Genomic DNA, 21,468 nt, shown 5'->3' on the forward strand with positions numbered 1-21,468 from the left:
TATCAGATGGATTGTCCTGCTTCAGTTTCATCAAGGGGTTCCATCTTCCAGCCTCAGAGTGTCCCTTGAGGTCCATCTTCTTTCATCAGGAGGTCCATCTCCCTTTTTCAACAGTGGATCAGTGATGTTGGATGCCTTTTAAAATGGCTCCAGATCTTAAGTTGAGTGAACCTTCTCTGCACTGCTTCCAATGCAATTATGTCCCTTTTAAGTAAGGAGACCAAAACTGTACACAGTACTCTAGATGGGGTGGGACTTTCTACTCAACCATGTGATGGTAGAAGTGACACCCCGCCATGGGCTGGCTGCTGGATCTTCTGATCCCGTCATTGACTTCGGAACCAATGGGGTTTGCCATTGAATACACCCCTCGCCACTGGGAAACCCGCAGTGGGGGGTGCTGTCGGCGGGACTGGATGATGCCACCGGCATGAACAGCCGGAAACTTCCGTCCATGGTCTCCCCGACACCTTGTATAACTGTAGTAAAACGTCCACACTTTTATATTCCATTCCTCTTGCAATTAACGCCAACATTTCATATGCCTTCTGAACCCGTCCTGTAGCCATTTGCTGTACCTGATACTAACTTTTTGTGATTCATGTTCCAGGAGCTCTGTACCGGAGAGTTCTACAATCTCTCTCCATTTATGCTTCTTTCCTATTCCTCCTGCCAAAGTGGACAAGTTCACCTTTTCCCACGTTATACTCCATGTGCCACATTTTTGCCCACTCTCTTGAACTATTAGTATCCTTTTGCGGACTCCTTAGGTGGGATTTGCACCCCTCCCCCTCCCCTGCCCATGTGGTTTGTTTTGTGGTAGAGGAGGCAGCCCAACATTGCCCGGCGGCGGGATTTTCCAGTCCCACCAATGTCAACAGACGTTCCCATTGTATCCGCAACTTTAACAACTATACCTTCAGTCCCTTCATCCACGTCATTGATTTAGATTGCAGACAGTTGAGGCCCCAGCACTGATCGCTGTGGCACTCCAACCATTGCATGTTGCTTATTTTGACCGGTTAAGTGTCTTTATTTCAAAACGACTACAAAAATACAACATTACTTTTTGATACTTTCCCAAAGGAAATACAATTCGCCATACCACAAATCTTTACTTGGTTCATAGAAGAGGCTATAGCTTGAAGACATGAAACCTTTCCCTTTATCTGAAATTGACCACATTTTCAGGGTCTGGAATATTTTACAGTAATAAGGAGCCACGTTTTGAGTTGAATGTATCTGCTCAGAGGCTTATATGCAAACTCCGCACAGACAGTGACTCAAGCCGGGAGACGAACCTGGGACCCTGGAGCTGTGAAGCAACTGTGCTAACCACTGTGCTACCATGTCCCCCGCTTCTATCACTGCTGCTCATAGACAGGTTAAAATTCTGGGACTGATACATCACATCCTGTCTAGGTAAATGTCACCACAATCCCAGTGAACCATAGGCTGCTCACCCCTTTGAGAGCTGACTGATGGTGATTTAACCTGAAGGTCAACACAGTTCAGGCAAGGGACATGGTTGAGAAGGTGAGGTCTTGGTGAGTTACTTCAGCTAGTACGGGAATTGAACCCGCGTTGTTGGCATCGCTTCGCATCACAGCTCGTGATGCTGAGCGACGCCAACAGCGTAGTCAACTGAGCTGACTGACCCCCATTTCTTGTCGAACTAGTAATGATTGACAGTAGTTTAAGATATGCCCCTTAAATGTATATGTGGATCACATCAGAACACCATCAAAAACAGTTCTTCTGTCACGTCTGTTGGCTGTGGCAATGTCCAGGATTGTGCATACGTTCCGTTCACAAATGGTGACCGGGGTCATCATTACTTTAATTTTTAAGATTGACTTCTGACTGGATTGATAAGATGCCTGCCAGCTGCGTCCGCTTACTTAACTGCCGTTCAAAAGGTCATTTTAATAAATTTTGCATTCATTTGAAAGCAGAAGGGGTAGAACAGAGAATTCTGTGCACTTGTGTGAAAAGAGTAATGTTCTGAAAGTTAGCAAGTGTTAACTGGGTTTCTTCCTCGCTTTATAACTGTCAACCACAATAACTTCCATTGCTATACAATTGGCTGAGAGAGATAAGTAAGGCAGTAACAAGGACTCGGGGGCTGAATTCTCCGTTTCATCGGCTAAGTGCCGGCACGAAAGGAGAATTTGCGGGAGTTTTACCACCAGAAAGTCGGTGCCAACCCCTCGCCGATTCCAGGACCGGTGAGGGGCTAGCAGCGACGCCGGGTGAAACTCCCGGCTGCCACGGCGAAAACGGCCAGAGAATGGCAGAATCCCTAGCTGCACATGTACATGGCTGACGACCTGCAGCGATCGCACCGTACAACATGGCGCCGGCCGTGCACGGACCTGACTCGCCATCCGCGACCCCACAGGCCATACCCTGGCCATCTCCCACCAGTCCCCCCAGCCCTCCAGCAAGACCCCCCCACCTCCCCCCCCACCCCCAGCTAGCGGCATGGATTCTGGCCGGGTGTAGCGGTACTGGACACAGTCCGCAGCCACCACACCGGGTTCACGACCACTCAGACTACACGTGTCCCGGGCAGTCGGGAACTCGGCCCATCGGGGGGGTGGATCATGACGGGAGGGCCTGCTGATGACGTGGTAATGGCGTTGCAATGGTGCGTGCCGTGCGCCACGATTACACCATTTCCAAGGGGGGGCGGAGCATGGCTGACCGGCGTCAAACCTGCCCTGGATCCGATTTGGGCATCGGAGTCGATTCTCCGCCCGATCGCTGATTAAGATATCGACATCAGGCAACGGAGAATCCAGCCTAGGTTTTTTCATGACAGACCCATAGTATATTTCATTCAATGTCAAGCAACCTCTTCTATTTCTCTTGGCCCGAAGATGTTTATTGTCTTTTCTTTAATATAAATTTAGAGTGCCTAATTATTTTTTCCTAATTGAGGGGCAATTTAGCGTGGCCAATCCACCTAACCTGCACATCTTTGGGTTGTGGGGGTGAAACCCCCGCAGACACGGGGAGAATGTGCAAACTCCACACGGACAGTGACCCAGAGCCGGGATCGAACCCAAATCCTCAGCGCAGTAGGCAGCAGTGATAACCACTGCACCACTGTGCCACCCCAGATGTTTATTGTCAATATCATGAGCTGCTCCATCATATGTGAAATTAGCCCAGAGTTCTGGAACTGCAGTCACCTGGTTGCAGCATTGCTTTGTGATACCAGTCTTCATTTTCGCCTTTTAATAATGCATAATACATTATTGTGATAGCTATTCAAAGAAAATAAAATAAATCTGAGATTTAAACAAGTCGGGCTTGTTTAGAAATGGCTGGCCAATATCCTGGTAGATTAGGTGACTAATTATTTGTACAACTTGGGAATAATGTGGCATCAGTCTTGGCATGCATGCATACAGTCGTTTCCACTCTCTCATGGACACATTTAACTTACATAGAATCAGCAAACTAAAGCTGTGGAAACTGAAACTTAAAGTCACCCAGTAATCTTGACAGTGAAGCAAAAACCTTTTCATACCCTGGAACGATTGCCATCTAAGTAATTGTTACTGGTGTTCAGGAGTTCAGCCTCCACTGAGAGTTGGTACGAGTACCAAACTTATTGATCCCCTTCTTTTTTTAAAAATAATTTAGAGTTCCCAATTATTTTTTCCAATTAAGGGGCAATTTTAGCGTGGCCAATCCACCTATCCTGCACATCTTTGGGTTGTGGGGGTGAAACCCGCAGACACGGGGAGAATGTGCAAACTCCTCACGGACAGTGACCCAGAGCCGGGATTCGAACCCGAGTCCTCAGCGCCATAGGCAGCAATGCTATTCGATCCCCTTCTTAAATCTCTGTGCTAACTGCACATCCTCACTGAGCAACAGGGCACGTTGATATAAGACAGTTGACTGGAGTACATGAACGATAAAGTGAGTCCTGTATGCCTGCACCTAATAACAAATACCTTGGAGAATTTACATACAGTGTGGCAGTGTCACATTGTTTTAATGCCAGTGGACAAAGATTTCTACCTGCCAATGGTCTGGAGTGGTATTTAGTTGAGAGTTGTCTTAATTTCTTAACCATTGGCACTGTGAGGGGTGTAAATCTCAAGTAAACTGGTTGGCGTCTGTTGGTGTGTATGGAAATTAGAATGCAGTCTTTAAAAAGGTAGAACTAGCTGAAATATATAGCCACACTAGCGAAGTAACAGTTAAGCAAAGAACAGTACCTGACTCAGTTACTGGTCCTCCAGCCAACTTCACTACATGTTACATCAATCTTTTTGTGTCACTTTTCGAGAATGTATACTCCTGGAGCAGCTGCAACATGCAATCAGATAAGGCAGCAGGGATATGGCACACAAGGGAAAAAGATGCCATCATTTCACAGACTCTGACCTACAAAATTCCTCCACAAGGAAAATAACAACCGGATACACAGATTGTTGGTTCTTCATGGCAGCAAACCGACCAGAATTTGTCACATTAAATCTACAACTCTCATTTATGCAATATGCTGCGAGCACCATTAGAACATGTAGCACCATCAATTAAATTTGTAGCAGATCACCAGATACAAGAAACAGCCGAAGAGACCTGTCCATCTCTTCAGGTGTTCACCGTCTTTCCTTTAAACCTGCCATCATCACATCTTTTCAAAAAACCCAATCTTTGATCACACTGTCCTTGGAAATCACCATTCCATCTCCAATCTCCCTTTCCTTTCCAAAGTTCTTAGACTCCAAAGCCTCCCAATCCATTCCCAACATTCCTAGAACTCTATGATTGAATCCCCTCAATCAGGTTTCTATCTCTGCCACACTGCAGCACAGTTGTTAGCACTGTTGCTTCACAGCGCCAGGGTCCCAGGTTTGATTCCCGGCTTGGGTCACTGTCTGTGCGGTGTCTGCACGTTCTCTCTGTGACTGCGTGGGTTTCCTCCGGGAGCTTCGGTTTCCTCCCACAAGTCCCAAAAGACTGTTTGATAATTTGGACATTCTGAATTCCCCTCTCTGTGTACCTGAACAGGCGCCGGAGTGTGGCGATGTGATAGTCACCACTGTTGTATTATATTGTATATATGGGTATTACAGTAAGGCCCCTGTACTACAGGTACAGGGGTAGAACCCTGCCTACTGGCTCCGCCCAGTAGGCGGAGTATAAATATGTGTGCTCTCCGTACAGCAACCATTTCACTAGCTGCTGTAGGAGGCCACACATCTCTGTGTAATAAATCCTCGATTACATTCTACTCTCGTCTCGTCGTAATTGATAGTGCATCAGGCAACTAGCGGCTTTTCACAATAACTTAATTGCAATGTTAATGTAAGCCTACTTGTGACATGAATAAAGATTATTATTATTACTACTACCGAAACAGCTCTTATCAAAGTCACAAGTGACATCCTGTGTGACCGTGACAAAGGTAAACTTCCTCACCTTGTTATTTTTGGCCTGTCTGCAGCCTTTGACACAGTTGACTGGAACATCCTCCTACAAAGCCGTCTTTGGAGGGCGGCACTGTCATCCAACTGGGTTGCGGTTTGTGGTTTATATGAATTATTTAAACATGAATGTAGGAGGGTTAATCAGTAAGTTCACGGATGATACGGAAATTGGTGAGATGGTATATAGTGAGGCGGATAGCCATAGATTGCAGGAGGACAGGCTGATCAGAGGCAAATGGAATTCAATCGGGAAAAGTGTGAGGTGATGCACTTTGGCAGGACAAACAAAGCAAAGGAATACATGGGGATACTGTGAGAAGCAGCGACAATCAGAGGGACTTTAAGGTAGTACGGCATGTAGATACAGCGGTTAAGAAGGCATATGGTATACTTGCCTTTATTAGCTGGGGCATAGAGTTTCAGAGCAGGGAGGTTATGCTGGAACGGTATAAAACATTGGTTGGGCCACAGCTAGAGTATTGTGTGCAGTCCTGGAATCCACATTATAGTAGGGATGTGAAAGCACTGGACGCAGTACAAAGGATGTTGCCTGAGCTGGAGAGAGTGGATAAACTGGGGTTGCTATGACCCATTTGCTCATTGTTGTTTTAAAAGGTTATCATTTGGAATTGTTTCTGCACCTGAGATATTCCAAAGGATAATATCTCAGACCCTGGAAAGTATGGAAGGATCAATATAGCATATAGATAATAATAATCTTTATTAGTGTCACAAGTAGGCTTACACTAACACTGCAATGAAGTTATTGTGAAAATCCCCAATCGCCACACTCACTCCACCGTCTGCTCAGGAGAATTCAGAATGTCCAATGGCATTCTCATGAATTTTTAATTGCGAAAGATGATGGGCGGGATTCTCCGATTTCACCCCCCCACCCCCCCGCCGGCTGCCGAATTCTCCGGCGCCGGGGTTTTGGCCCGCAATGGGCCGAGTGGTCGCCCTTTTTTGGCGGGTCCCGCCAGTGTAAATCACAACAGATCCTTACTGGCACCACAGACAGCCTGCAGAGTCCTCGGGGGGGGGGGGGGGGATCTGGCCCTGGGGGGTGCCCCCACGGTGGCCTGGCCCGCGATCAGGGCCTACCGATCCGCGGGCGGACCTGTGCCGTGGGGGCACTCTTCCCCTCCCCACCGGCCAGTGCGGAGAAGAACCCCTCTGCGCATGCGCTGGGATGATGCCAGCAAACTCTGGCGCTCCCACGCATGTGCCAACTCACGCCAGCCGGCGGAGGCCCTTCGGCGCCGGTTGTCATGGTGCCAAGCCCTTCTGCGCCAGCTGGCGCAGCGCCAAATATTCCGGCGCCGGCCGGGCCCCTGAGGGAGCGGAGGATTCCGCACCTTTGGGGCAGCCCGATGCCGGAGTGGTTCACGCCCCATGACTGTTGTGTGAGAGAAGTCCTCAAAGTACTACAAGAATCAGGGTTGACATTACATGACAAATGTGAATTTGCAAAGTCTATAAGACTCATGAGTTATGATTCAGTTACTGGTCGGAAAGGGGGGCCTGCAAAGGAGTGTGGGGGCCTGAAGAGGCAGGTCCTCAGGAACCCCATTGTGCAGTGTCCTCACTTGGGGGGGGGGGGGGGTAATATCCATGTTTGTGGGGGGTAACATTGCCCATGGGTGCGGGTTGTGGGTGACCCTCACTCACACTCAGAGATCAAGGCACCTTTCAAAATGGCGGTCCGATCTCTGAGGAGCTGGTCTGGCCAGTGCGTTCAGCTCCACAGTGATGAAAATAATTCTAAGTGTATGCTAGCCCGGAGAGAAACTCCCCAGGGCCCACAAAAGTGACTAAGTGTGCTTAGATAGCAGTGGGGAACTTGTCGGCTGAACCGGAGAGAAAATCCGAGCAAGCATAGGGAGAATGTGAATACTCCACACGGACAGTGACCCAGAGCTGGGATCGAACCTGGGACCTCGGTGCTGTGAGGCAGTAGTGCTAACCACTGCGTGCCATGCTTTGGCAACATTTCCTAGCAGACATAATGCCCCTTTTACTTGAGCATATTTCCCAGCATGCTTTGGGCCAGGGCCACAAGTTATTGTGCTTATCACACATGCACAAAATTGGATGATTTTCCAAACCAAACTAGACCAACAAGATATATTTCATTTCAAACACCTGCTTTATCACTTTGTCATAATAAAAGCCATCTGAGGTATGAAGGGTCATGTATCTTACTGAGACTAAAATATCTCCCTATTTCAATGATAAAAGATTTGTTGAATCCATTCATTTTTATATTAGTGTTTTATGTCGTTGTCTTCATGACTAGAAAAATAACAATTTATCTTTGCTTACATGGAATTTTGCCAGCAGCTTTGATGATGCAAAAGATTCTCATGAGCAACTTGTGCATGAAGGAGCTGAAGTTGCCTTCTAGCGGTGCCGTTCTTGTACATGACAGCAAGCTATAGTACATGCATCTTTGCTCAGTGAAACACCACTTTTGAAACAGGAAAAATATAATGAAGTTTATTCTGTTCCCTTGACCATCAGATACTGTTATTCAGCATTCTGTGAAGTGCTTTGAGAACTTTTGTCTGTACATGAAATGCTCTAAAATTATATGTTAATTCTTCATATAATATGGATGGCTACTAGATGAGAAGTACCAAGGTAAAGAACCATCACGTCCACAAATTGTCTTCCTTTCCTTGTAGTCTCTCTGTTCAATGGTAGGAAAATATTCACATAAAAGGAGCATCCTTAAACGATAAACAAAAAGGAAAATGCTTTGAAACATTTGTTGTAAATTTTCAAAATTACCCCATAATGATTACCAGGTGATTTAGATGAGTTTTTAAGACCATAAGACCATAAGACAGCGAAGCAGCAGAATTAGGCCACTTGGCCCATCGAGTCTGCTCTGCCATTCAATCAAGGCTGATATTTTCTCATTCCCATTCTGCCTTCTCCACACAACACCTGACCCCCTTATTAATCAAAAATCTACCTATCTCTGTCTCAAAGACACTCAGTGATTTGGCCTCCACAGCCTTCTGCGGCAGAGAGCTTCACAGATTCACCACTCTCTGGCTGAAGAAATTCCTCCTCATCTCTATTTTGAAGGATCCTCCCTTTATCCTTAGATGGTCTCCTCTGGTTCTAGCTTTTCCTACAACTGGAAACATCCTCTCCACACCCACTCTATCCAGGCCTCACAGTATCCTGTAAGTTTCAATAAGATCTCCCCTCATTCTTCTAAACTCCAACAAGTACAGACCCAGAGTCCTCAACCTTTCCTCATACGACAAGCTCTTCATTCCAGGGATCATTCTTGTGAACTTCCTCTGGACCCTTTCCAAGGCCAGCTCATCCTTCCTTAGATACGGGGCCCAATACTGCTCACAATACTCCAAATGGGGTCTGACCAGAGCCTTATGCAGCCTCAGAAGTACATCACTGTTCTTTTATTCTAGCCCTCTCGAAATGAATGCTAAAATTGTATTTGCCTTCCTAACTGCCGACTGAACCTGCACGTTAACCTTAAGAGAATCTTGAACAAGGACTCTCAAGTCTCTTTGTGCTTCTGATTTCCTCAGCACTTCCCCATTTTGAAAATAGTCCATGCCTCCATTCCTCCTTCAAAAGTGCACAATCCTCACACTTTTCGACATTGTATTCCATCTGCCATTTCTTTGCCCACTCTCTGAGCCTGTTCAAGACCTTCTGCAGCACCGCCCCCCACCCCCGGTTTCTTCAATACCACCTGTCCCACTACAGATCTTTGTATCATCTGCAAACTCAGCAACAGTGCCTTCAGTTACTTCTTCCAGATCATTAATGTATATTGTGAAAAGTTGTGGTCCAGCACCGACCCCTGAGGCACACCACTAGTCACTGGCTGCCATCCTGAAAAAGACCCCTTTATCCCCACTCTCTGCCTTCTGCCAGTCAGCCAATCCTCTATCCATGCCAGGATCTTACTCTTAATACCATGAGCTCTCAACTTATTTAACAGTCTCCTATGCAGCACCTTGTCAAAGGCCTTCTGCAAATCTGAATAAATCATGTTCACTGGTTCTCCTTTGTCAAATGTCCTTGTTATCTCCTCAAAGAACTCCAACAGATTTGTATCATGACCACGCCTTGACGAAGCCGTGCTGACTCAGTCCTATTTTATCATGCACTTCCAAGTACTCCGCAATCTCATCTTTAATAATGGACACTAAACTCTTGCCAATGACGGAAATCAGGCTAACCGACCTATAATTTCCCAACTTCTGCCTCCCTGTCCTCTTAAATAGCGGTGTTACATTAGCTACTTTCCAGTCCTCTTGGACCCTCCCTGCCTCCAGTGATTCCTGACAGATCACCACTATTGCCTCCACAATCTCCTCAGCCATCTAGGGTGTAGTCCACCTGGTCCAGGTTATTTATCTACTTTCAGACCTTTCAGTTTCGCAGAACCTTCTCCTTAGTCATGGCCACTACACTCACCTCTGCCCCCTGATTCTCCTGGAGCTCTGGCATCCCATTGGTGTCTTCCACCTTGAAGACTGATGCAAAGTAACTATTCAGTTTGTCTGCCATTTCTTTGTTTCCTATTATTACTTCTCCAGCCTCATTTTGCAGTGATCCAATATCTATTTTTGCCTCCCTCTTACCTTTTATGTATTGAAAAAATGCTTCCTATCTTCTTTTATATTACTAGCTAGCTTGCACTCATATTTCATCTTCTGTCCCCCTTATCGCTTTTGTAGTTGTCCTCTGCTCGCTTTTAAACGCTTCCCAATCCTCTGGCTTACCACTGCCACTTTGTATGCTTTTTCTTTTGCTTTATGCTGTCCTTGACTTCCCACATCAGCTATGGATGCCTCGTCCTCCCCTCAGCATTTTTCCTCCTACTTGGGATGAATTTCTGTTGTGCCTCCCGAATAACCCCCAAGACTCCTGCCATTGTTGTTTCACTGTCTCCCCGGCTAAACTCCCTTTCCAATCAACCCTACCCAGCCCCTCCCTCGTGGCTTTGCAGTTACCCTTATTTAATTGTAACAGCATTACATCTGATTCCAGCTTCTCCCTCTCAAGCTGCAGGGTAAATTCTATTATATTGTGGTCACTGCTCCCAAAGGGTTCCTTCATCTTAAGTACCTTAATCAATTCTGCCTCATTCCACATCACCAAATCCAGAATTGCCTGTTCCCTAGTAGGTTCTGTCACAAGCTGCTCTTAGACATTCCACAAATTCCTTTTCTTGGGATTGACTACCAAACTGATTTTCCCAGTCCATCTGCATATTGAAGTCCCCCATGATTATTCTAATTTTGCCTTTCTTACATGCCTTTTCTATCTCCTGATTCATTTTCTGCCCCACATCCAGACTACTGCTAGGGGGCCTGTACATAACTTCCATCAGGGTCTTTTAACCTTTGCGATTCCTCAACTCTACCCACAGAGATTCTATGCCTTCTGATCCTATATTGATGTGGAGATGCCAGCGTTGGACTGGGGTGAGCACAGTAAGAAGTCTTACAACAGCAGGTTAAAGTCCAACAGGTTTGTTTCAAACAACCTTCACCTGAGGAAAGAGCAGTGCTCCGAAAGCTCGTGTTTGAAACAAACCTGTTGGATTTTAACCTGGTGTTGTAAGACTTCTTACTGCAATCCTATATTGCTTCTTGCTATCAATTTAACTTCATTCCTTACTAACAGTGGAATTCTGCCCTCTCTGCCCATCTGCCTGTCCTTTTGATAAGAGACATATCCTTGGATATTTCGATCCCAGCCCTGATCCCCTTGCAGCCACATCTATGTGAAGCCCACAACATCATACCCGCCAATGTCAATGCTGTGCAACAAGCTCATTTGCCTTGTTCCGTATACTGTGCGCATTTAGGTATAACACCCTCAGTCCTTAATTGACCTTTCTCATATTTGTCACCTTTTTTGCCCTGCCTGAGGTTAGATTCCTGCCACCGTCTATACCAGGGGTGGGCAAACTTTTCTGTGCAAGGGCCACATTCAGAAATTCACAATTTTAAAAGGCCGCATAGTATATTAAGTAAAATAATTAATATTTAAAATAGCCAAAATAAAAGGTTTTTAAAGAAAAAAAAAGCAATTAATTTTTATTAATTAATATTTTAAAGTAGAAACTTTACAAGAAACACATTTATTTGAAAAACAAAGTAACTCAGTTTAAAGAAAAAAAAGCAATTCATTTTTATTAATTAATATTTTAAAGTAGAAACTTCACATGAAACACATGTTGTGCCGAGCAATGATCACCCTACTCAAGTCAACGTATCCACCCTATACCAGTAACCCAACAGCCCCCCTCCCCATTAACCTTAATTTAAAAAAAAACATTTTTTTTTTTATGACTTGATCTTGGTGGTGGCCGTAGTTTGCCCACCCCTGGTCTATACTCTCTGCTCTGTTACGTAGTCTGGAAACTTTATTAACCTCTCCTGAGCCCTCGGCTCCATAAACTAGTTGAAAGTCCACATCATTAACCTGCACTCCTACCCTCTCCTTTAATTTTGATTTTCTATTTCTCCATACAACTGAGCCCTACCGCCCCCCCCCCCCCCCCAACTATTTAGTTTAATTTGGATGTTGATTTTCTTGTTTGAAACAGCTACAAAAATATTCCACTGTTGTTACTGCCAATTGCTCTGTTGAGAATGAAGACTCAAATAAGTCAGAATGATACAGCATTAAAGAAAGAACATGTCTTATTGTGTATTCAGAATATCTCAAAGGCTCTATTAAATTATTGTTAATTAGTAATCATTAGCACCATGTAAGTAGCCATTTTGCACCCAGTGAGGCCCCACAAACAGCAAATAAGATTAAGTTAATAGTTTTTTGGCTCCATTGGTACTGATGGAAGTTAGAATTGGATAAGAAACTTCCTCATGCTAATTTTGAGGGAACGATGCAGAACTGATATCATCAAGGGGATGATCGTGGCCATGCTCAGTTGCCGGCCCACCAGGTGATGCACTCCACAGTTCACTCCTCCGAAGCGCAGCCCCACAGCAGAGGAAGCAGGGGATTAGCCAAGCTCATCCCAAACAAAGGACACATGCACCATGACCGCTGGAACCCTCCCTGGCACACAGCCCCTCTCAGAGTCAAAGCCTCACCAGTGACAATATCAGTAAGCCCACCCCTGAGGATCACGTGATGTCTCCAAGCCCAAGCTACCAACCGCACCTCTGATTGCATCCATCAGCACCCAGCCAGGAATCCTGACCAGCTCCTGTCACAACCTGTGTTTGAAATCTAGGCTCCACTTTACACAACAGCTAAGGTCCCAGAAAATGAACACATCCCTCGCTTAGCCCCATCTGTTCGACCCACCCACACTGATCATAACATGGAAATGAATGACTGCACAGTATTAACATCTCCACTGCGGGAGATGGTGAATGGTTAGGGGTCAGTCACTGGGAATGCTGTCATACAAGGTGAGCTCACACTGCTGCCTCCCTTGTCCTGCCACTTCTAGGTGAGGGTGTAACCATGTGGGATGTTCATGTGTCATGGGCACCCAGAGCCCCGCAACCCCACCCACCACCCCATCACAGCCAACTGACGCACAACAGCCAGCCCCAGTCCATCCTTCATCAGAGGTGAGACAAAGGTTAGAGGCAGATCAGACTGGTGGTGCAAACGTGTTCAATGGTGATTATTTACAACATATGTGCCCTTACCCCTTGTTATCCACTCTATTATACCCGTGCAAAATTAAGTGTCATCTATTTTCTACTCTTTTGTGGCTGATGCACTATCAATTACAACAAGACGAGAGTAGAGGTTAATCGAGCTTTATTAAGCAGAGATGTGTAGCCTCCTGCAGCTGCTGCCGAAGTGGCTGCAGAAGCTGTTCTCTGGGATTGGACAGTCTGCCAACCATCCACTCCCTCGGGAGTCCCTACCTCCATCGTATGTGCTGCAGCATGTATGTGTAGTGCTCACCAGAGGGTAATCCAGGAACCTGATCACCAGCATTACCCATTGAGGTGATAGTCTGGTGGATAGCAATGTTGGATGGTGCAGGTGAAAGCGGTGGTGAAATATCAGTATCTTCCCCAGAGTGGTGCCTTGGGGTGTTCTGAGGGTCTGGATGGGGGGCCGTGACGACGGACGGTCCGGCCTCAGCTGATGCTTATCCTGCAAGACAAAAGACATGGGGTGAAATCTTGGGGAGGACTGGTCTGTGGGAGCGGGTTGACTCACTTGCTGTAGGGACAATAGCATTGCATTGGACTCTCACTGGTGTGGTACATGCCGAACTTCATTGTTTCCACTGCCCTCTTCTCAGTCTCCCCTACGAGTTTCCTCATTGGGGATGTGGTCCCGGATATCTGAGGTGCCCCCTCCCATCCTCTGGCACTCGTGACAATTATGGGCCATTTTATCCTTCAGTATGCTGAAAGGACATAGTGAGATGCTGGGACATGTGTTTTATGGGGTATATGTAGTTTGTGGTATGTGTGTGCAAGGCTCCTGACCGAAGAGGGCAATACATGTGATGGGGTTTTGTCAGGGAGATGCAGGCATTGGGATGTTGTTGGCCTTTGGGGGATTGGGAGCAGATGTGAAGATTGAGGGGCGTGGGGGCTGCCAGGGGCATAGGGGTGAGTACTCACCCGGGCTGTTCCAAGGAGGCCATCCATCTTCTTCTGCCATTGCCTCTTGGTGAGGCTGGCAGCACTCACAGCCTCTACCACCTCATCCCAGGCCTTGTTCCGAATAGCGGGCTTGAGTCGCTTAAAAGCTGCTTCAGCTTGTCAGGCTCTGAACGTGAATTCTGACCCCAGCAAATCAGACACCAACGGGGCCGGAAATTGGTGGGCTGCACATGGGCTGCATGCAGGCCAATTTTCAGGACCTGAATTACTCCTGGCCAGTACTCGGAATGGGAGCGTGCAATTCCCACGATTCTGCACCGGCAGCAGCACTTGGGCTCCAGAACATAGAATCCATCCCACTTCCTTTGTGAAGAAAACAAGTTCAGCTTCAATGACAAATGGCACGTTAGTCATTTGTTTTTGGTGTCTTGTAGCGAGAATGTTGCAAACTTTTCAGGTCCACTGGGAAACAACTGGCAAAAAAATCTGTTGTAACTATTTTGCCCCTTTACTTATTTTTATCAGACCTGGCAATTAAAATTGTGTTGTGACTAGCAAAGTCATTTATATCAAATTGCCATTTTATTGAGGTGTTCACAAGTTTGCTTTTTTAAAAGCAGAAAGTAGAAAGATTTGAAAAAATATTTTGTCCAACTTCACTGTTAATATACAAACTCCAATTTTGAAGAAATTAAACATTCCTCATCAAAGTCATCGGCATTACCTCAGCACTTTTTCATTTTTACAGGAGCTAAGTAAAATATTCCAGATGCTGGATCTGAAACAAAAATAGAAACATATTGGAATCACGCAAGAGACCAGTCCACATATATGGAGAAAGGGAAGTTTTGGTTTTATACATCACTTTTCATGACCACCAGCGCTGTTTTGATGATGGGAATGAAAATGTAGAATGGGTACAGTAATGTTTCAAATGCAGACCTTTCTTCAAAGCTGAACGATAAAAGATGAACAAGCCTGTTTTTTCATTTAGGAAAAAGGAAAAGTAGGAAACACAGGAAAATCCAGAGAAGAATCGGGGGAGGATTCTCCGTAACCCAACGCCGAAATCGGGAATGGCGATCAGGCACAGAATGGCTCCTGATGCCGGAATCGGGGCAGGTGCCGGTTTTACGCTGGGTCACGATGCTTTGCCCCCTCCAAATCTGCGTTATTGGGATGCACACCGCGCGCAGTCGCAATGCCATTGGTACGTCATCAGCCAGCCAGTTCAGTTTGCTCCCCCTCCGATGGGCCGGGTTCCCGACGGCGAGGGCTACGTGTGGTCCCAGCGATCGGGGGCCTAGCGTGCCGGCTGCGGAGAGAGAGAGAGAGCATGCGGAGGGGGTCCAGTGTGTAGCCACCGAAGCGGGCTACTTCCCGACATAAAATGGAACATTGAGTTGCATGCAGGGAAGATTGGACAATGACAGAGAGGCAAGCAGGTTGCAGAACCTCTCTGTAGATTCTGTCTGTGAAGAAACCAGACAGCACAGAAACTAACAAACTGCGCATATTAATTGAGCGATTCCCGGTGATTCCCAGGCACAAAGGACACAACAATTAGAAGAGGTTGAAACATTCTATAGCAGGTCAGACATCCCAGCGCCAGTGGAGTCTGAAACAAAAGGACACAAACAAGGTGGAAAGAACTGCCCAGTGATCGAGGAACAGCCCCGTTATTGGGGAAATTCAAATCAATCGATTGGGAAGAGACCCAATCGATTGCATGTTTATAGAGGGTCCGGCCAGATGGGCGCGAAACCCAAAACAGTATAAGACAGAGACCCCGACTCCAGCTCTCTCTTTTAGCCAGGCTCTCATAGCCAGGCTCTCTTAGCCAGCCCTCCTCACTCTTAGCCGGCCCTCTCAGCAGAACACCTTTGCAGCAGCTCTCCAGGACCTTGAACGTGAGAAGGAGAGGCCTGGCCAATTGCTACACTGACAAGTAAGTGTCATACAACGCACGCTACGAGAGTAGACACTCCTGACCCCTTTAGTCCACACCAACTGGAAGCCTGCGGATCCAGGACAAAGCAAGAGGCCATTGTTCCCTGATCCTGTAGCCCCCTTATTTCAGATAAGTATTGGCCTAAGTAGTGGTAGGAACAGTTTAGTCTTAGTTTATATGCATGAGTAGCAAATAACTGTGTAATAATAAACGTGTCTTGTTTGAACTTACTAACTGGTGTATTGAGTCATTGATCTGAACATGAACTTGAATCTTGTGGCGGTATCATAAGGATACCTGGCGACTCTAGAGCTAAGGAATAAAACAGAGCCAAATTGAGTGTAAAGCACACTCACCCAGAACGAGCAACAAGTGCTACCACACTTGGCCGAAATCAATGCCGCTGGCCGGGGGGGGGGGGGGGGGGGGGGGGGGGGGTTCTGCCAGGCGGGGGGGTGTGGTGGAGGGTGACCATGAGGTGGGCTGTAGGGTCGGGGTGGGCGGATACGCGGTCCAGCACGACCGGTGCCATTTTTTCAGGCTGGACCGGTGTGTATGTGGGGGGTGGCGGACTGCGCGGCTGCAGCTTGTCAGTCCTGCGCATGTGCAACACGGGACCCGCCGATTCTCCAGCTGTTTTCTGCATGCTCCTCAGGTGTTTCACGCTATGAAAATTAACTGTGCTAGATGCAGTATGTCCGACAATATGGAACGATTATTGCGCATGTAGACCGAGAACAAAAGCCTATTAACATGGTGCTCGCCACCGCTTTGATGAGCCAATTGAATCTTTTCATAAGATATAGGCCAGGATTTTGGCAGGTTGATGGGGATCACACCCAACCCCCCCGGTCGGGGAACCACCAGGGACCCCTGTCAGTTCTGTGTGGAGAACTGATGGAATCAAGTGTTCTTCAGGTGCTGAAGTAGCCATCAATGGGTTTCCTGCTACTGGAGTGCCCGGGGGTACAGGTCCCATCCACGAAGAGGTACCGACCAATGTAAAATCATAGAATCACTGGTAAAGTAAGTAAAGTCGCCATAGTGCCAGATGACCAGCGGCTGCTTTTCCCTTTGAGGGGAAAACTGACTGGTGGTAAATTAACCTAAGGGTCACCTCAGGTGAGTGGCAAGGTTGAGAAGATGGGGTCTTCATGAATAACCTCAGCTGGGATGGGAATTGAACCCGTGCTGTAGCCCTTGTCCTGCATCAAAAACCAGCTGTCCAGTCAACTGAGCGAAACCGGCCCCCAATACAGTGCAGAGGGAGGCCATTTGGCCCATCGAGTATGCGCCAACCATCTGAAAGAGCACCCCACTTAGGCCCACACCCTCACCCTATCCCAGTAACCCCACCCAACCTTTTGGGCACAAAGGAGCAATTTTAGCATGGCCAATCCACATAACCGGCACATCTATGGACTGTGGGGAGAAACCCAGAACCACAACTAAATTGTAGTGGGCTCATGAATGATAGGTGCCAATTAGCTCAATAATGTGCCAAGTTGACATCCTGGGCTGGATTCTCCGTTTAGGAGACTAAGTTCCCAGGTTGCCGTGAAAGCAGTGGTGTTTTACGCCAGGGAAACTGGTGCAAAACGGCCACCGATTCCCTGTTTTGCTGGGGGTTATAGGGCGGCAGCGTAGAGCTCACAGCTCTGGCTGCCAATATGCCCCTGAGAATTGCCAGGTCCGTGGTCGCACATGTGCATGGCGGCGGCCTGCAGCAGCCACGCCGTGCTTCATGGCAGATGCAGCCCACGGACCCGGACCGCAAAAATAGTCCCCCAATTTGGCCACTCGCGTGCGTCGGACCACCCACCCACAGTACCCCCAGCCCTGAATGAAGACCCCTTGCCAGTGGATTGGCCCTCCCCTGGCTGTGGTGGTGCCGGACTGAGTCCATAGTCGCCACGCAAGGTTCCCGAATGGTATGGGCACACGTAACCCACGCCATCAGGAACTCGGCCGGTTGGGGTGGGCATCGCGGGGCGGGTCTCAGGCAATGGTCTGAGGTGGTGGATAATCGGTGTAGTATGTCGCTTTTCAGGGGGCGGTGAATGCGAAAACCGGCGCTGCTCCCGATTTCGGCATCAAAACGGATTCTCCGTCCCGTCACCAAACGCGATTTTGGAGTCGGGGACTGGAGAATCCAGCCCCCTGTTGCTGATGGTCAGAAATCCCGTGTCAGCCCTTTCATCTCTCAACTTAATCAGGAAAGGCTTTGCTGTTTTTGGGAGACTGGCGTGGGGCCTTTCCCACAATTAAGTCGGTCCAACTACCATGTTTCCCGCCACGAAGGATTGCATTAAATCCAGACCATTATGACTCTGGCAACAGGGTAGGATTTTCTGAAGTGGACAAAGCTAACGTTGCTAAAGTGCTGGCGTCCCACTGTGAAGCACGGACTAGTGAGGATCTGATGCAACTTGAGCAGTAGTGAAGGTGAAGAAGTGGAGGAATAGTCGTGATGCAAGCAACTACCTTTGCAACACATGTCAGAGGCACTCAATCTCATTGAAAGAGTACAGAATATTTTCAAAGTTATTGATGCTTCTTTGGAAAGAAGTTTAAAAGTCAGTAGAGAGATTAAAAGGATTGTGAGTTGCTGCCAAAGATGTGCAGGTACCAGAAAGTAAGACAGACAATACTCCTTCACCTTCCGTCTCCCAGTAATACCTTCCCACTTCATTGATGGTGAGTGATAATTATTTTTGTGTATTGTGTGCCTTATGTTTTGTTTATTCTTGACTTTAAAACTAAGGTTTATATCACATTTACATTCTGGATTAGGACCAGAAATCTTGAGTTGCTGATGTTACGGACATTTAAATAGGCAAAGCTGCTTCAGTAGGGTAGCATGGTGGTTAGCATAAATGCTTCACAGCTCTAGGGTCCCAGGTTCGATTCCCGGCTGGGTCACTGTCTGTGTGGAGTCTGCACGTCCTCCCCCTGTGTGCGTGGGTTTCCTCCGGGTGCTCCGGTTTCCTCTCACAGTCCAAAGATGTGCGGGTTAGGTGGATTGGCCATGCTAAATTGCCCGTAGTGTCCTAATAAAAGTAAGGTTAAGGGGGGGGGGTTGTTGGGTTACGGTTATAGGGGGGATACGTGGGTTTGAGTAGGGTGATCATGGCTCGGCACAACATTGAGGGCCGAAGGGCCTGTTCTGTGCTGTACTGTTCTATGTTCTAGTATCAGCAGTTTCAATTTAAGCAATGGTCTCTTCGAAATTATGCACTACTTAAGAAGGTGGGCGGGATTCTCCAGCCGCGTGTCCCTGGGCAGCGCCCTCTCACCAGCAGCGGGATTCTCCATTCCCACCGCCTGTCAATGAGATCCCATTGTGGTCACCCCTCACCACCGGGAAACCGTGGGCATTGGGTGCACTACCAACAGAACAAAGAATCCCGCCGGCTGAGAATTCTGCTTGTTCTTCCCGTATGAGAAATAGGGGGCGCGATTCCCCCAACGGGAGACTGAGTGCTGACGCCGGAGTGAAACCCGGAGTGTTTCACTTCGGCGTCGGAGGCCGCACCTCGCCCCCTATTTCCCCTCCCCCCCCCAAACCCCGGGGGGCTAGGATCGGCGGCGCGTGAATCCCGAGCACCTGGCCTTGACGCTTGCGTCAAAGCGGCGCACCAGGAATGACGCGGTGGGCTGCGCCGAAGTGACGTCAGCCGCGCATGCCGGCTCCAACCCGCGCATGCGCGGTTACTGTCTTCCCCTCCGCTGCCCCGCAAGACATGGCGGCTTGATCTCGCGGGGCGGCGGAGGGAAAAGAGTGCGTCGTTTACAGACGCTGGCCCGACGATTGGTGGGCACCGATTGCGGGCCAGACATCTGCTGAGCATGCCCTTGGTGCTCGATCCTCCCTCCGCCACCCACAGGCCCCACACGCACCTGTCGCTCGCTGTTCATGCCGGCAGCGACCAGGTGTGGTTGGCGCCGGCGTGAACCGGTCGGGTTCGGCAGGCCGCTCGGCCCATCTGTGCCGGAGAATCGCCGGTCGCCGTGAGAAACGGCGAGTGGCGGTTCTCCGAGCGGCCTGTTGAAAAGCGCGACACGCCATTTTGGAGGGGGTGGGAGAATCGCGGGGGGTGCCAGGGCGGTGTGGCGTGATTCGCCCGGCCCTCCCGCGATTCTCCCACCGGGCGTGGGGTGCGGAGAATCGCGCCCAGGGTGACATGGGATAAATGGGACAATTGTGGAACTATTTCTGTTTTTGTTTTCGTTTTAAATTATTCCAGCTGATTATCTCCAAATATTATTTCCAACTTCCAACATAACCTCGTTTCATTTCTATTACCAATACTCCATTGCCATTTTGGTGCCTTTCAGCCATGCATCAGCAGGGTAAGGGAGTACAGGAAGCACAATCACCTTGAACTTCTGTTATAATTTCACCGGACACCAAGCCCAATTCCAAGAGAAACTCCAGAGATTCTCAGACCCCCGCCGGGCCGGAGAATTACCGGGGGACGGCATGAATCCTGCCCCTGCCGGCTGCCGAATTCTCCAGCTTTTGGCGGGGGCGGGAATCACGGCGTGCCAGTCGGCTGCCGCTAGCAGCGGCACCCCCGCCGATTCTCCGGCCCGTGATGGGCCGAGCGGCAGCCTGTTTTAGGCCGGTCCCGCCAGCGTAAATTAGACCTGGTACTTACTGGCGGGACCTGGCTCTGCGGGCGGTCTCTGCGGTCTTCGGGGGGGGACGGGGGGATCTGGGCCCGGGGGTGCCCCCATGGTGGCCTGGCCCGCGATCGGGGCCCATCAAACCGCAGGCGGGCCTGTGCCGTTGGGGCACTCTTTCCCTCCGCACCGGCTGCTGTGGACCTCCACCATGGCCAGTGCGGAGATGAACCCCCCTGCGCATGCGCTGGGATGATGCCAGCACACGCTGGCACTCCCGCGCATGGGCCAACTTGCGCTGGCCGGCGGAGGCCCTTCCGTACCTTCCGGGCAGCCTGACGCTGGAGTAGTTCATGCCACCCCTCGGTGCCAGGACCGCCCCCCCCCCCCTCCCTGGGTAGGGGGAATCCTGCCCACTGTGGAAATGGCCATTCATGTCATTTCTCTGGCTGCGGAAGTTACATCAGGGAACTGGCATAACTTCTGTGGAAATACTTCGCTATGAGTTGATTTAAAAGGATTGCCAGGCAACATGTGTCGAAAGAACAAAGGGGTTGTCCTTTTTTGATATTCTCTTTTTTTTAATCTGACTGATTAGAGGAAAGCTTTCACAATATTTTGGTCTTTGTTATTTCCAAACATGGAGACATGCAGTACTGATCCGTTAAGAACTTCATCAATATGAAGGAATTTGAGTCGCTTTATGTTCTGTTGGTGCAACCAGAAGAATTAGCTCAGCTTAAATTTAGTTTCTGTGGGAGAAAAAAAATTGCACCAGCTTTTTCTTCTTAAGATTTTCATGTGTTTTATTTTCTCCCATAAT

This window comes from Scyliorhinus canicula, chromosome 1 (assembly GCF_902713615.1).
Source record: "Scyliorhinus canicula chromosome 1, sScyCan1.1, whole genome shotgun sequence".
Lineage (NCBI taxonomy): Eukaryota > Metazoa > Chordata > Chondrichthyes > Carcharhiniformes > Scyliorhinidae > Scyliorhinus > Scyliorhinus canicula.